The sequence below is a fragment of the Rhamphochromis sp. 'chilingali' genome, assembly GCF_963969265.1.
Source record: "Rhamphochromis sp. 'chilingali' genome assembly, chromosome: 15".
NCBI lineage: Eukaryota > Metazoa > Chordata > Actinopteri > Cichliformes > Cichlidae > Rhamphochromis > Rhamphochromis sp. 'chilingali'.
Window position 1 is genome coordinate 35,095,644 of NC_137942.1, and position 16,076 is coordinate 35,111,719.

Below are 16,076 nucleotides of genomic sequence, written 5' to 3' on the forward strand. Positions count from 1 at the left end.
AGGACGTTGCCTAATAATTATGCACACCTGATATAGGGTGTTGATGTCATTAGACCACACCCCTTCTCATTACAGAGATGCACATCACCTAATATGCTTAATTGGTAGTAGGCTTTCGAGCCTATACAGCTTGGAGTAGGACAACATGCATGAAGAGGATGATGTGGACAAAATACTTATTTGCCTAATAACTCTGCACTCCCTGTATTCCCAGAAGCACCATGTAATGAAGACCACTTTTTGTCTACATGAGGTGCAGGAACAGTCTGTGGAGCAAGAGACACCATACTTCTTACTCCTCTCAAAGGGAACAAGGTGGGATTTTACATCTTTTAGAATCTTCTCAAACGTGATTATCAGTAGAGATCTCATTTCAACTGATTTAACTGATTTATTCATTCCATATTACTGGTTTATTTCCCATTCCCCCCCCCCCCCAAAGAGATTGGGAACTAAGAGAAATCAGTCTGTAATCCTACAAAAAAAATCTGTGAAAAGAAAATGTTTTGTTGTTCTCCTGCTTCTTTTATCTGGAAATGTGCAACCTAATCCTGGTCCAGATTGCAAATTCTTAAGTACTCCTTGTGATTTTAAAACTCGAACAGGTCTTGGTATCACTCATTTAAATGTCAGAAGTCTTCTTCCCAAACTTGATTTTGTGAAAATTTGGATGAAAGTTAGATACTGATATTCTTATATTATCAGAAACCTGGCTTACTAAATCAATTATTGACAAAGACATTGCAATAATGGGCTATAATCTTTTCCGTTGCGACTGCCCCAGAAAGGGTGGCGGTGTTGCAATTTATGTAAAAAGCAAATTCCATGTTACTGTCGATTCATCGGTACCTGTTCGTAAACAGTTTGAACTTCTTGCCCTCAAGCTCCAACTTTTCAAGGGCTATTTTATTACCATTGTGGGCTGTTATAGACCCCCCTCTGCTAGTAGTGAGGCTTTAGTTTCACTTAGTGAAAAACTATCTACTTTAGATTTTAATGGAATTGTGCTGGCCGGAGATTTCAACTGGGACTGGTTGTCCTCTGCCTCAGACAGTTTTAAATCCATGTGTGATTCATATAATCTCACACAACTAATTTACAGCACATCTCGTCCAAATCTTAAATGCCCAGAAAAGTCATCACTTATTGATTTATTTTTAACTAATATGCCGTATAAATATTCTCACACTGGGGTTTTCGCAAATGATATCAGTGACCACTGTGTGGTAGCTGTAGTCAGACAATTGAAGCTCCCAAAATCAAGGCCACAAATAGCTTTTAAAAAGATGTAACAATGTGACATAATGCAATATAATAGTGTCAGTTACACATTGTGGGTTGCACTGTGGCCACACAGCAAAAATGCCAGTGTTGATTTTTCAGTGTTAGCAGAATTCAACAGAGTTCCGAGTTAGTTCAACACTTAATCGAGTTAAAATAACACATCGGGAGTTGATTCCTGAAAAGTGTTAGTGTGGATTTTAGTCGTTACTGCATTTTAACACTGTGGGTGTTAAATTAGACCACACCTTCATTTCCTGTGGAGCTCCGCATTCCAGAATCTTCGGTCGCCACTTTTTCTTGCTGCTGCGGTAAGTTTTATTCGGTTAAATATTAAGTTTTAGATTGATGTTAGAGCAGGTAACATGATAACTAGTAAAAAAATATTATTTATATCAAAATACATCATCTTTAAGTGTCATATTTGAATTTTAACTGTTTTTGTTAAGCTGGGCTACTGCTAGCTAGAACTCTGCAAAGTACCAGTTTCTTTCCTAATATTCATTTAGCATAATCTGGCTGTTGGCAGACTGTAATGAATATTACTTGTTAATATATGTCACAGTTTTTATTAAATGCCTTTTATTTATTTTCGAATTAAACTGCTAAAGCCTTAGGGTCAGTGGTCTCAAACTCGCGGCCCAGAGGCCACTTACGGCCCACGTCAGGTCAGGTGAGGTGAAGAAGTATAATGCAATTTGGCCCTTAAAGTGACTTTTTTTTGTCATTAGCCAAAAATGATTTAATATGAAGGCAATAAGGGCAGAGTGTTACGGGCCCTCATAGGCAGCGTAGTCCGTGCTGCGGGGAGAACGTGGAACTGCCCCTCCCGTTGTGTGTTTGAGCGCGAGAGAGGGAGAAAGTAGGAGCTGTTACCGAGGAGAAATGGAAGAAGAAAGCATGTAAATATAATAATAACCACTGCCGCCAAAATGAGTGCCTGGTTGTAAGAAAGCTGTTAAGACTCGACTGTACACTGTGTTCGCTGACAGTAAAGCTACAAGCCCGACAACCCGACGTATTAGCCAGAGGTGTCATTACCACGGTTCAGAGCCGCGGACCTGGCCGAGGTAACAAGAGAGTACAAACATGTGGTTTGATTGGCTTTGTTAGTTCAGTGAGAGTCAAAAACTAATGTGAACACTTATTTCTGCATTTTTATTTTGTTAAATATGAACACAATTAAAGCAGAAGTGCTGCAAAGTGTCTGACCAGAAAGAGAGGACCATTGTGTTCATTTGGTAGTTCAATTAAAGGCATCGGTTAGTTAAGAGTGAGGGGGGGGGGGGGGGGGGGGGGAATGCGTTCATATTTGCAGTTTTGTCTTGTGATACAATATTTGAAATTTAAAAACGAACAAACCAAACGCTACATTGTCAGGAATATTTGTGGGTGTTTTCTTTGTGGTTTCTGTTTTTTTGAAGTAGCCCTCCAATGAGATGACAGCTCATTTAAGTTTGAGACCCTTCCTTAGGTGAACTAGGATGCTTAAGGGTAACCTGGGAGTTACATTACACTATAATGGCCCCTACATCTTGTAAATTATGGGAATTTCATCATAGTGCGCATTTCTGTAGCCAGTAGGTATTTTTCTTTTTTTTTAGATTTACATTTGTTTGTGGTACATTAAGCATTTTCTAGTCTAAAAATGAATAACAGGGTTATATTAGGGTTTGTTAGAGAGTGGGGAGGGGTTTTATGGCGTAAAATATATAAAAATAATAAAATAGAAATATGGTTCCTACTAACCCCTGTGATAGTTGAGAGAATACTGTATTGCAGTCATGTTACACAGCTTGTACTACTTAAAAATGGACCAAGGATGTTTTTTCTTAACAAAATTAATTTAAGCTCAGTCTAAAGGGACTAGACATGCTAGATATTTTGCAAAGAAATGGTGTTATATGCTGGACCTTATTTTACTCTTGGAAGGTGGTGATATGCTGGTTCCTGAGAAGAGATGAAGTAATCAAAGTCAGCTTTTCAAGACAGCCCCAAGACTCTTCGCAACTTGTGTTCAAATGTGAGGCCGTTGTCAGGTGATAAATGCAAGGAAGAGGCACTCAACTGACATGAAACGTGTCAAAGACAACATGAAGGTGACATTTCAACATAGGCAAAAACTGGTTCAAGAACCTGCCACAGCTTCTGCTGTCCTGGACCTTTTCCCAAGATTTCTGGATACACCTGGCTTGGTAAGGCATAAAATGATTTAATGACCGCTTTGTGGTTCCTTTGTTTGTTTTCTTGTTAAAGTGTTGTTTCTCTTGTTACACTTTGTGTTTAAGATTGACCAAGACTTCACAATGCTGTTTGTTGGGGAGGAAGTGTCTGCAAAGTTCTTTGCAAAGTGGCCAACATTCTTCAAGCCAAGGATCATCAAAGACTGCAAAAATCTGTCTCAGAGTACAGAATTGGATCAGCTGCTCATTTCTGCACAGCGTTACTCTGACGAGGGTGGTAAGTGTAAGTTGGAAATGGTAGATTTTGCATGCCTTTACAGCATTTGCTTAATTCCCACAACACAATATATCACTGGACCATACTGGTAAACCTTTACTACAAATTGGAATACAGCTGTCCATTTTCTAAATCACATTGGGTTTCTGTTCATTTCTGTATGGTATGAAAACAAGCTTACAAACATGTTAAACTTGAAATGACATTTAAATGGTAAATGGCCTGCATTTGTATAGCGCTTTTCTAGTCCATAGGACCCCAAAGCGCTTTACACTACATTCAGTCATTCACCCATTCACACACACACTGGCGATAGCAAGCTACATTGTAGCCACAGCTGCCCTGGGGTACACTGACAGAGGCGAGGCTGCCGGACACAGGCGCCACCGGGCCCTCTGACCACCACCAGTAGGCAAACACGGGGTTAGTATCTTGCCCAAGGATATTTGGCATGGAGCCAGGGTGCAGCCTGGGATCGAACCACCGACCTTCTGATTAGTGGCTGACCTGCTCTGCCACCTGAGCTACAGCCACCCTACATTATTATTTGCGTTATATCTGGAACCATTGCCTCAATATATAAGACAAAATAAAGAAGTAGAAGGTATTAATATCCATGAAAAGGAGCATAAATTAGCCTGCTATGCAGATGATATTTTAATATTTTTGGGTCAACCATCAAACTCTTTACCTAAATTAATGCAATCATTTGAATACTTTGGTCGACCATCTGGATATAGGGTTAATATGAGTAAAACACAATTGCTTAAGTAAGTATAAGTATCAATTAGCATGGCAAACAGAGTACTTTAAATATCTAGGAGTCATAATACCTAAGGATCTTACAGAACTATTAGAACGAAATTATTTACCAATACAGAAAAAAATTAAGGAACATATAGCGAGATGGAATCTAATTCCATCCATCCATCCATCTTCATCCGCTTTATCCGAGGCCGGGTCGCGGGGGCAGCAGCCTGAGCAAAGAGGCCCAGACCTCCCTCTCCCCAGCCACCTCCTCCAGCTTATCCGGGGGAATACCAAGGCGTTCCCAGGCCAGCCGAGAGATATAATCTCTCCAGCGTGTCCTGGGTCTGCCCCGGGGCCTCCTCCCGGTGGGACATGCCTGGAACACCTCACCCAGGAAGCGCCCAGGGGGCATCCTTGTCAGATGCCCGAACCACCTCAGCTGGCTCCTTTCGATGTGGAGCAGCAGCTGCTCTACTCTGAGCCCCTCCCGGATGGCTGAACTTCTCACCCTATCTCTAAGGGAGAGGCCAGCCACCCTTCGGAGGAAGCTCATTTCTGCCGCTTGTATCCGCGATCTCGTTCTTTCGGTCACTACCCACAGCTCGTGGCCATAGGTGAGGGTAGGGACGTAGATCGACCGGTAAATTGAGAGCTTCGCTTTTACACTCAGCTCCCTCTTCACCACGACGGACCGGTGCAGCGTCCGCATTACTGCAGCTGCAGCCCCAATCCGTCTGTCGATCTCCGGCTCCCTTCTCCCATCACTCGCGAACAAGACCCCGAGATACTTGAACTCCTCCACTTGGGGCAGGAACTCATCCCCGACCCGGAGTGGGCACTCCACCCTTTTCCGGCTGAGAACCATGGCCTCAGATTTGGAGGTGCTGATCCTCATTCCCGCTGCTTCACACTCGGCTGCGAACCGTTCCAGTGCGAGCTGGAGGCCCTCACCCGATGAAGCCAACAGAACCACATCATCCGCAAAAATCAGAGATGAGATTCTGAGGCCACCAAAGCGAAAGCCCTCCGCCACTTGGCTGCGCCTAGAAATCCTGTCCATAAAAATTATGAACAGAACCGGAGACAAAGGGCAGCCCTGGCGGAGCCCATCACCCACCGGGAACGAGTCCGACTTATTGCCGGCAATGCGAACCAAGCTCTTGCAACGGTTGTATAGGGATTGAATGGCCCGTAGCAATGGGCCAGACACCCCATACTGCCGCAACACCTCCCACAGGACACCCCGAGGGACACGGTCGAATGCCTTCTCCAAGTCCACAAAACACATGTAGACTGGTTGGGCAAACTCCCATGCACCCTCAAGTATCCTCGAGAGGATAAAGAGCTGGTCCAGTGTTCCACGACCAGGACGAAAACCGCATTATTCCTCCTGTATCCGAGGTTCGACTAGCGGACGAACTCTCCTTTCCAGCACCCTGGCATAGACTTTCCCAGGGAGGCTGAGGAGTGTGATCCCCCTGTAGTTGGAACACACCCTCCGGTCCCCCTTCTTAAAGATGGGGACCACCACCCCGGTCTGCCAGTCCACAGGTACTGCCCCTGATCTCCACGCAACATTGCAGAGGCGTGTCAACCAGGACAGCCCTACAACGTCCAGAGCCTTCAGGAACTCGGGGCGGACCTCATCAACACCAGGGGCTCTGCCACCAAGGAGCTGTTTAACTGCCTCAGTGACCTCGCCCCCGGAAATTGGTGGGTCATTCCCCTCATCCCCAGACTCTGCTTCCTCCTCGGAAGACGTGTCAGTGGGATTAAGGAGGTCCTCGAAGTATTCCTTCCACCGCCCGACAATTTTCTCAGTCCAAGTCAGCAGCGCTCCGCCAGCACTATACACAGTGCAGGTAGAGCACCGCTTTCCCCTCCTGAGACGCCTGACGGTTTGCCAGAATCTCTTTGAGGCAGTCCGAAAGTCTTTTTCCATGGCCTCTCCGAACTCCTCCCACACCCGAGTTTTTGCTTCAGCCACTGCCCGAGCCACATTCCGCTTGGCCTGTCGATACCTGTCGGCTGCCTCCGGAGTCCCACAGGCTAACCAAGCCCGATAGGACTCCTTCTTCAGCCTGTTGGCTCCCTTCACCTCTGGTGTCCACCATTTGGTTCGGGGATTACCACCACGGCAGGCACCAACCACCTTGCGGCCGCAGCTCAATGCAGCAGCTTCGGCAATGGAGATGCTGAACATGGTCCATTCGGACTCAATGTCCCCAGTCTCCCTCGGAATGCTGTTGAAGCTCTGCCGGAGGTGTGCGTTGAAGATCTCGCGGACTGGGGCCTCTGCTAGACGTTCCCAGCACACCCTCACTATGCGTTTAGGTGCACCAGGTCTGTCCAGCGTCCTCCCCCGCCACCTGATCCAACTCACCACCAGGTGGTGATCAGTTGACAGCTCAGCCCCTCTCTTTACCTGAGTGTCCAGAACATATGGTCGCAAGTCTGGTGATACAATTACAAAATCGATCATCGACCTACAGCCTAGAGCGTCCTGGTGCCACGTGCACTTATGGACACTCTTATGTTCGAACAGGGTGTTCGTTATGGCCAAACTGTGATTAGCACAGAAGTCCAATAACAAAGCACCGCTCGGGTTCAGATCAGGGAGGCCGTTCCTCCCAATCACGCCCCTCCAGGTCTTGCTGTCATTACCCACGTGAGCATTTAAGTCTCCCAGCAGGACAACAGAGTCTCCAGGTGGAGCACCTTCCAGCACCCCCCCCCCCAGGGACTCTAAGAAGGCTGGGTACTCTGAACTGCCACTCGGCGCATAAGCGCAGATGACAGTCAGGACCCGTTCCCCGACCCTAAGGCGCAGGGAACAAAACCTCTCGTCCACCGGGAAAAACCCCAACGTACCGGCAGCAAGCCGAGGGGATATTAGAATACCCACCCCAGCCCGCCGCCTCTCACCAGGGGCAACTCCAGACTGAGACAGAGTCCAGCCCCTCTCCAGGAGACTGGTTCCAGAGCCCAAGCCATGCGTAGAGGTGAGCCCGACTATATCTAGCCGGTACCTCTCAACCTCACGCACTAACTCAGGCTCCTTCCCCACCAGAGAGGTGACATTCCATGTCCCAATTGCCAGTCTTGGCAGCCGGGGGTCAGTCCGCCAGGGCTTCCGCTCCTGGCCGCCACCCGGCACACAATGCACCCGACCCCTATGGCGCCTCCTGCGGGTGGTGGGCCTGCCGGAGGATGGGCCCATGTCTCCTCTTCGGGCTGTGCCCGGCCGGGCCCCATGGACTAAGGCCCGGCCACCAGACGCTCGCCCTCGGGCACCCTCCCCGGGCCTGGCTCCAGGGCGGGGCCCCGGTAACCCTATCCCGGGCAGGGTAAACTGTTCCCTCGATATCCTTTTCATAAGGGTCTTCTGATTCTGATCTAATTCCATATTTAAGTTTATATTTTAGAATAGACTCAATTAAAATTAATATTCTTCCTAAATTATTATATTTATTTCAAACATTACCAATAGAAATTAACCAGAAACAGTTTAATGAATGGGATAAAATTTTGTCAAGATACATATGGCAAGGAAAAAGGCCCCGAATTAGATTTAAAACCCTACAACTTAACAAAGGAAAAGGGGGTGGGGCTTACCTTCTCTTAGGGAATATTATTGGGCAGCACAATTAAGGCCTATGATATGCTGATGTAATCCTTCATATGACGCTCAATGGAAAGTTATTGAGGAGAGTCTGACCTCCATCCCCATATAAGCTATTATAGCAGACAGAAGCTTGCAAAATTTAATAAAAACTATTGAAAATCCATGGATCAAGTTGACTTTTAAAATTTGGGAAACAGTAATAAAAGAATAGAAACTAGAAGAGGATATAGCAGTTCTTAAGTGGTGTGCATATGACACACATTTTGCTCCAAATAAATTGGACACCAGATTCAAAGATTGGACATATAAAGGATTAACAGCTTTATGTATGGTAATGGAGGAAGGCAGACTAATTAGTTTTGATAAAATGAAAGACAAATATTCATTAGAAACACAGGATTTTTATAGATGTCTACAGATGAGGCATTTTGTCAATAAAACGATAAAAGCTAAGGCTGAATTGAGTAAACAGCTGCTAGATGTATTTAAAAGGGCAGTTCAAATAAAAATAGAGGTATTATAGGTGACCTCTATAAAGGATTAACAAATATGAAATTACACTCAACCTTGTATATCAAAACAAAATGGAAAATGGAGGGAGGAATAGAGATAAAGGAGGAAGAATGGACAACAATATGGGCATATCAATGGAAATGTAGCAGCTCACAGAGCTGGCGGGAATTTGGGTGGAAATGCCTGATAAGATATTTTATTACACCTCTCCAAAAATCTCACTATGAAGGTAACCCTCCCGCTTGCTGGAGAAATTGTGGAAATACAAATGCAAATCACTATCATATTTTCTGGGACTGTCATGTTATTAAAACTTATTGGAAGGGAATACATGCAGCGATACACGAGACATTTGGAAGATATTTACCTTTGGAAAGTAAAACTCTACGTTTTGGACTTATGCCAGAAGGATGGACAAAGAACGATAAATACTTGTTTAATATTTTACTGGCAGCAGGCAAAAAAGCCATCACAAAAAAATGTCTTTCTTCAGAGAGCCCAACTATGAACACGTGGATGAACATCACACTGGACATTTACAGAATGGAGAAAATGACAGCAGATGTGAACTACAAGAGGGACCTGTTTGTATCACGATGGAAGAAATGGATGGACTACATTAGAAAACGCAGGCCAGTTTTTGCTTTTGCATTAGATTTTGACTTTGTTAACTACTAGAAGACTAGAGGAAAAATTAGTTACATTAATGGAAACAAAAACACACTCCCTATATTTATTTATTTATTTTTCTTTCCTTTTTCTTTTTCCTTATGTATTTTTTATTTATGTTGTTTGTTGTTTCCTGTTTTGCTTCTTTTTCTTTTCTTCTTCTTCTTTCATTCTTATTGTATGGATATTTTAGTTGTTTAAATATAGAAAAAAAGAAAAAAATATATGTACTGAAAGAAAGCTGAAGTTGATGGTATTGTATAGTGATTCTAAAATGTCAATAAAAAAATAAATAAAAAAAAGCTGGAATCAAATGAGTCCAAGTCTTCTGGTGATTCAGCATCACATTCATCTTTGCTCCTTGTTCTGCATCCCCACCATGGACTTCATTCCTTTCCAAGCCAGCCTTGAGTGTCCTTTATTCAGCTCATGCTCTGCTTTACTTTTACATCTGATTTTAGCTGCTTTTCTGTTTTCTCTTTGCCAGAGGTTTCCTTAGCGTCATGGATTCTTTTCATTTTACTCAGCATGTGTCTGGTCCCACACACACCAAAGGACACACACTGGACCTTGTTTTTACTTTAGGTTTAAACATTGATTTTATTTGTACTGAGGACATTTTTATTTCGGATCATCATTGTATTCTTTTTAATCTGTCTTTCCATTTGTCCCTCTCTCCTATTCGACATGTGGTTAGCTCTCGCATCTTAACTTCGTCTAGTGCTGTTAAATTTTCCGATGCTTTTAATTTAGTTTTATCTCCTTATAACGATGTTCATTTTTTAACAAATCTTTTTAATAATCATTGTCTTTGTATTTTAGACAATGTTTGTCCTGTCAAAGTTAGACTAGCTCCGGTTTCAAAGTCGTCTCCCTGGTCAAATGACAGCATTCGCTTCTTAAAGCGTTGCTGCCGTAAGGTTGAGCGTTTATGGAGGAAAACGCGTTTGCATGTCCATCTCCTTCATTTAAAGGACCATTTAGTCTCTTTTAACACTTCAGTTCGAGATGCGAGGGCGGCCTATTTCTCAGACTTAGTGTCTAAGAGCAGAGGTAACCCTAAGGTACTATTCGACACCATTAGTGATATTGTTGCACCTGCTCCACCTGCTGTCCCAATTTCATCAAATGAATATTGTGAAAAATTTCTTTCTTTCTTCGTTGAAAAAGTCAGTAACGTGAGGAACAATATCTCTCCTTCTGTGTCTCTCTTGTCTGCTCCAACTCAAGCTAGGCCTGTAATGTTAGAAAGATTTTTACCTGCGTCCTTACCTGAGCTGGTCAAGTTGGTTAATTCAATGAAAGCATCCTCCTGCTCTCTTGATATTTTACCTGGATCTTTGTTTAAAAATGTCTTTCAGTCTGTTGGTCCCTGTGTGCTCACAATTATCAATACCTCACTGGTTTCTGGTCAGGTCCCTGTTTATTGTAAGAATGCTGTTATTCACCCACTGTTAAAAAAACCTAAGCTTGATGCTTCTCTTCTCAGTAGCTACAGACCGATTTCAAAATTACCGTTCATTTCTAAGATTTTAGAAAAGGTTGTGGCTAAGCAGCTTATAGCTGTTCTAGATGAATACAGCATTCTGGATAAATTCCAATCTGGCTTTCGTAGAGCTCATTCTACTGAAACTACACTTCTTAGAGTCTCCAACGACATTTTGATGAGATGTGATGCAGGAGAATGCTCCGTTCTGTTGATGTTGGACCTGACCTCCGCCTTTGATACTGTGGACCATCATATTCTGCTAGATAGGCTGAGAGACTGGGTGGGTATATCAGGGGCTGCTTTGGACTGGTTTGAATCCTATTTGCATGAACGATCCTTTTCTGTGGCTACCTCTAAGTACAGTTCCTCTTCTACTTTTCTTACCTATGGTGTGCCGCAAGGTTCAGTTTTGGGGCCTTTATTGTTCTTACTGTATTTACTTCCTCTTCAACACTTATTAAGCACTTTTAAGGACATTTCGTATCACTGCTATGCAGATGATATTCAGGTATACATCTCCTTTAAGCCCCATGATGTTTCCAAGCTACAGATTTTGCACAAGCGCATAGACTCCATTAGATGTTGGATGGCTGGAAACTTTCTTCAACTAAATGAGGAGAAGACTGAAGTTCTTGTTTGTGCTCCTAAAAATTTTGTACCTGTCATGAATCGCTGTGCGGCAGGCAGGAGTAGGACCCAAAATGCAGGACTCACAGGCACGAGGGAATAAACTCAAAAGGCAGCTTTATTGCGTAACAGAAGATGATAGGCGATACAAAACTAGACTGGGAAAAACTAACATAAAGCTCACCAGGAAACACGGGGGAATCACACACAGCATGAGGGACGACGTCACGCTGAACAGAGGGAGACGCAGACAGAAATACACAGAGGGTTAACGAGGGGAGTGGGAACACACGGGGAACACAGGTGACACTGATAATCATAACGAGACAGGGCGGGGTGAACTGAACACTGACGGGAGAGGTGAAACAGGAAGTACAGAGGAGAGAGAGCACGAGTAGAACACCAACGTAACGGGCAGGGGAGACACGGAATAAACACGAAAGGGGACGAGGGCTCATAAATACATAGAGGGCACACAGGGGGAAGAGAGAGCACGGGGAGAACTTAGACATAATGGGCAGGGGAAGCATGGAATAAAACATAAGGAGAGACGAGGGCTCACAGATACACAGAGGGGCACACAGGGAGACATGAAGGGCAAGGGATCAAAACTAGAAGCCATAGAATAAATCACACACAAGTACAATAATACGAAAATCACAAAGAACTAAAAACGCTGGGTCAGGAGACCCAGGACCGTGACAGTACCCCCCCCTCAAGGGCTGGCTCCAGACAGCCCAAACACAGAAAAACAAAACCAAACAGAAAACAACCCAGGGTGGGCGGCGGGGGCCCAGGACGGAGGGCTCGGAACAGAAAACAAAAGAAGAGCACAGCAAACACCGGAGCCCAAGAAAACAACTCAAACACAGAGCAGTTCAGGGGGCCGACCATGCGGAAGGCAACGGCGGAGACGTGGAAACAGTTCAGGAGGCCGGCCGTGCGCAAGGCGACGGCGGCGACGTGGAAACAGTTCAGGAGGCCGGCCGTGCGCAAGGCAACGGCGGCGGTGAAGGAGACGGAGCAGTTCAGGAGGCCGACCGCGCGGAAGGCAGCGGCGACGATGACAGCGCTGGTCCGGGGGCCGACCGTGCGGAAGGCGACGGCGGCCACTCAGGCGAAGGCGGTCCGGGGGCCGGCCGTGCGGAAGGCGACGGCGGCCACTCAGGCGAAGGCGGTGCAGTTCAGGGGGCCGGCCGTGCGGAAGGCGACGGCGGCCACTCAGGCGATGACGGTGCAGTTCGGGGGGCCGGCCGCGCGGAAGGCAGCGGCGGCAGCTCTCCAGTGTCAGGCGTACTGGCCGAGGCCCGGTGGGCACGGGACCAGGCGAAGCACAGGCTGAGGCTGCAGCAGACGAAGGCTCTGAGGAGGCTGCAGCAGACGAAGGCTCTGAGGAGGCTGCAGCAGACGAAGGCTCTGAGGAGGCTGCAGCAGAAGCACAGGCAGATGAGGCCGGGCCAGGCGTAGCAGAAGCACAGGCAGATGAGGCCGGGCCAGGCGTAGCAGAAGCACAGGCAGATGAGGCCGGGCCAGGCGATGACGAGGCGGTCGCAGATGGCGGCTGGATAGGCTCCTCGGGCCCTCCAGCGGAGACGTGAGGCTGAACGGGCCCCTCGGGCCCTCCAGCGGAGACAGGAGGCTGAACGGGCCCCTCGGGCCCTCCAGCGGAGACAGGAGGCTGAACGGGCCCCTCGGGCCCTCCAGCGGAGACAGGAGGCTGAACGGGCCCCTCGGGCCCTCCAGCGGAGACAGGAGGCTGAACGGGCCCCTCGGGCCCTCCAGCGGAGACAGGAGGCTGAACGGGCCCCTCGGACCCTCCAGCGGAGACAGGAGGCTGAACGGGCCCCTCGGGCCCTCCAGCGGAGACAGGAGGCTGAACGGGCCCCTCGGGCCCTCCAGCGGAGACAGGAGGCTGAACGGGCCCCTCGGACCCTCCAGCGGAGACAGGGAGGTGCTGGCCGGGCTCACTGGAACCCCCAGCGGACGAGGTAGATGGCGGCGTGGAAGCCGCGGAGTCCTGGATGAGCTCATCCGAGCTTCCAGCAGGAGCCGATGTAGAGCCAGAGAGGATTAGGACCCCGGGCTCAATGTTAAGCTGGCTAGAAAACCGCACTGCTACGGGGAACTGGGCCAAAGGTTCAGGTGCGAGCTGAGCTGCTGGACACACGGGGACCTGAGCTGCTGGACACACGGGGACCTGAGCTGCTGGACACACGGGGACCTGAGCTGCTGGACACACGGGGACCTGAGCTGCTGGACACACGGGGACCTGAGCTGCTAACGGTGGAGAAGTAAATGACTGCACAGGGGACTGAACTGATGTCTGTAGTAACGGTGGTGGTGAGAGTGGAGTAGGTGGTGGAGTTAATGACTCCACAGGGGAATGAACTAGAGGTGGTGACGGTTGTGGTGCTGGTGGTTGAGTGGGTGACTGTGCTAAAGGAGGCTGCACTGGGGACACTGGAGACTGCACTGGGGAAAGCAGGGCTGCAGGTGACTGCACTGGGGACACTGGAGACTGCACTGGGGACACTGGAGACTGCACTGGGGACACTGGAGACTGCACTGGGGACACTGGAGACTGCAGTGATGGTTGTAAAGTTGGAAACCGAGCTGACGATAAGGCTGATGATTCCTCTACCAACTGAGCTATTGACTGGGCTAGGGATTGAAATAAGGTTTGTAGTAAGTCAGGCTGTGGATGTGACTGTGCTATGGGAAGCGAGGCTGAATGTGGTGGAGGTGGCGACTGAGCTTCGGGCTGGGCGGCTAACAGAGATTCATGGCGAGTCACTCCTGGCAACTCTGTAGGCCTTAAGCTGTCCATGTTAGGAGTAGCAGTCTCTAAAACAGTCACAGCACAGGAAGATCCAGGTTTAGCAGAGTCAGTAATACCGAGCACAAAGGGATCCGTTGCGGACACAGGAGCATTCACACAAACTGTTTCTAAATATATAGGTTGGAGAGCAGCATAGTCCAGGAGTGAAGAAACACCATTCACAGTCTTATACTCAGCAGGTACAGGGACCTCAGAACTGTTAACTTCACGGTGTTGTTCATGAGTATGCAGCTCAACAATAGTCTTTTGCTTCTCTAAGGTGAGATTATCAGTCTGTGTGTTAATTGCTGCTGACCTGGGAGGAGCACAGGAAAAATAGTCACTCTGAAACATGGGCGTGAGGGTAGGTAATGCAGGTTCAGGATTAACCGACCCAGAATTACCAGACACGGAGTTAATGGCCTCTGGGATGACGCGCATGGAGCTTACAGTGCCAGGATTCTTTAATTCAGCATGAACAGCAGTCTCTGGGGGGGTAATGAACTCAGTCTCGTGCTTAAAAGGTGCGGAGGTGAACTTAGAAACGTTATGAGCCCTGGAAACACAGTCATATTCAAACTCCCTATTCATTTCTGATGTGTTACGGACCTGAAAAACAGCGGACTCAGGAGCAGAATATTGTCCGAGTTGGTCCGACTTGGAAGTGGCATGGAAGAAACAGTTAGTGTCACTCACCACCGGAGTTTGCTCAGAAACGTTAGGGCGGCGGCGGCGTGAGCGCCGTTTTCGCCGAGAGGGGGGAGGAGATGAGCCGGGCCGCGAATCCTCCAGCGGACCGGGCTGAACGTCCTCCGACCCCTCACACTGGAGAGGCAGCTCCGGGCGGACGCCTACGGCGGAAACAAGGAAGTCCCGGATGTGGGGGTGCAGCGCGCCGAACAGCCACGGGAGTCCGGACACCATCCGCTGTAGACGGGCGGCTACGACCTCCCGGTGTTCGTCTCCTGGCAGCGCCTCCCACTCCTGACAGTGGTACTCCACCGTATAGATCAAATCCTCCCGGAGCTCAGCGGAGGGGTTGTGAGTTGCTGGGTCCATTACTGGTGACGTCGTACTGTCATGAATCGCTGTGCGGCAGGCAGGAGTAGGACCCAAAATGCAGGACTCACAGGCACGAGGGAATAAACTCAAAAGGCAGCTTTATTGCGTAACAGAAGATGATAGGCGATACAAAACTAGACTGGGAAAAACTAACATAAAGCTCACCAGGAAACACGGGGGAATCACACACAGCATGAGGGACGACGTCACGCTGAACAGAGGGAGACGCAGACAGAAATACACAGAGGGTTAACGAGGGGAGTGGGAACACACGGGGAACACAGGTGACACTGATAATCATAACGAGACAGGGCGGGGTGAACTGAACACTGACGGGAGAGGTGAAACAGGAAGTACAGAGGAGAGAGAGCACGAGTAGAACACCAACGTAACGGGCAGGGGAGACACGGAATAAACACGAAAGGGGACGAGGGCTCATAAATACATAGAGGGCACACAGGGGGAAGAGAGAGCACGGGGAGAACTTAGACATAATGGGCAGGGGAAGCATGGAATAAAACATAAGGAGAGACGAGGGCTCACAGATACACAGAGGGGCACACAGGGAGACATGAAGGGCAAGGGATCAAAACTAGAAGCCATAGAATAAATCACACACAAGTACAATAATACGAAAATCACAAAGAACTAAAAACGCTGGGTCAGGAGACCCAGGACCGTGACAGTACCTGGTGTTATGGAAAACTTAGGTCCACTTGCTACATTTGCAAAACCGTCTATCAGGAGCCTTGGTGTTAGTATTGACTCAGCTCTGACTTTGG

General features: G+C 47.7%; 1 long non-coding RNA gene across 1 annotated transcript; it reads left to right on the forward strand.

Annotated features, from left to right (window-relative positions):
• The first annotated feature begins 3,343 nt into the window (after positions 1–3,343).
• On the forward strand, positions 3,344–9,906 carry LOC308410920. The gene is made up of 3 exons (XR_013974300.1): positions 3,344–3,476; positions 3,570–3,741; positions 9,123–9,906. It is a non-coding gene; the product is annotated as an uncharacterized lncRNA (long non-coding RNA).
• Positions 9,907–16,076: the final 6,170 nt, after the last annotated feature.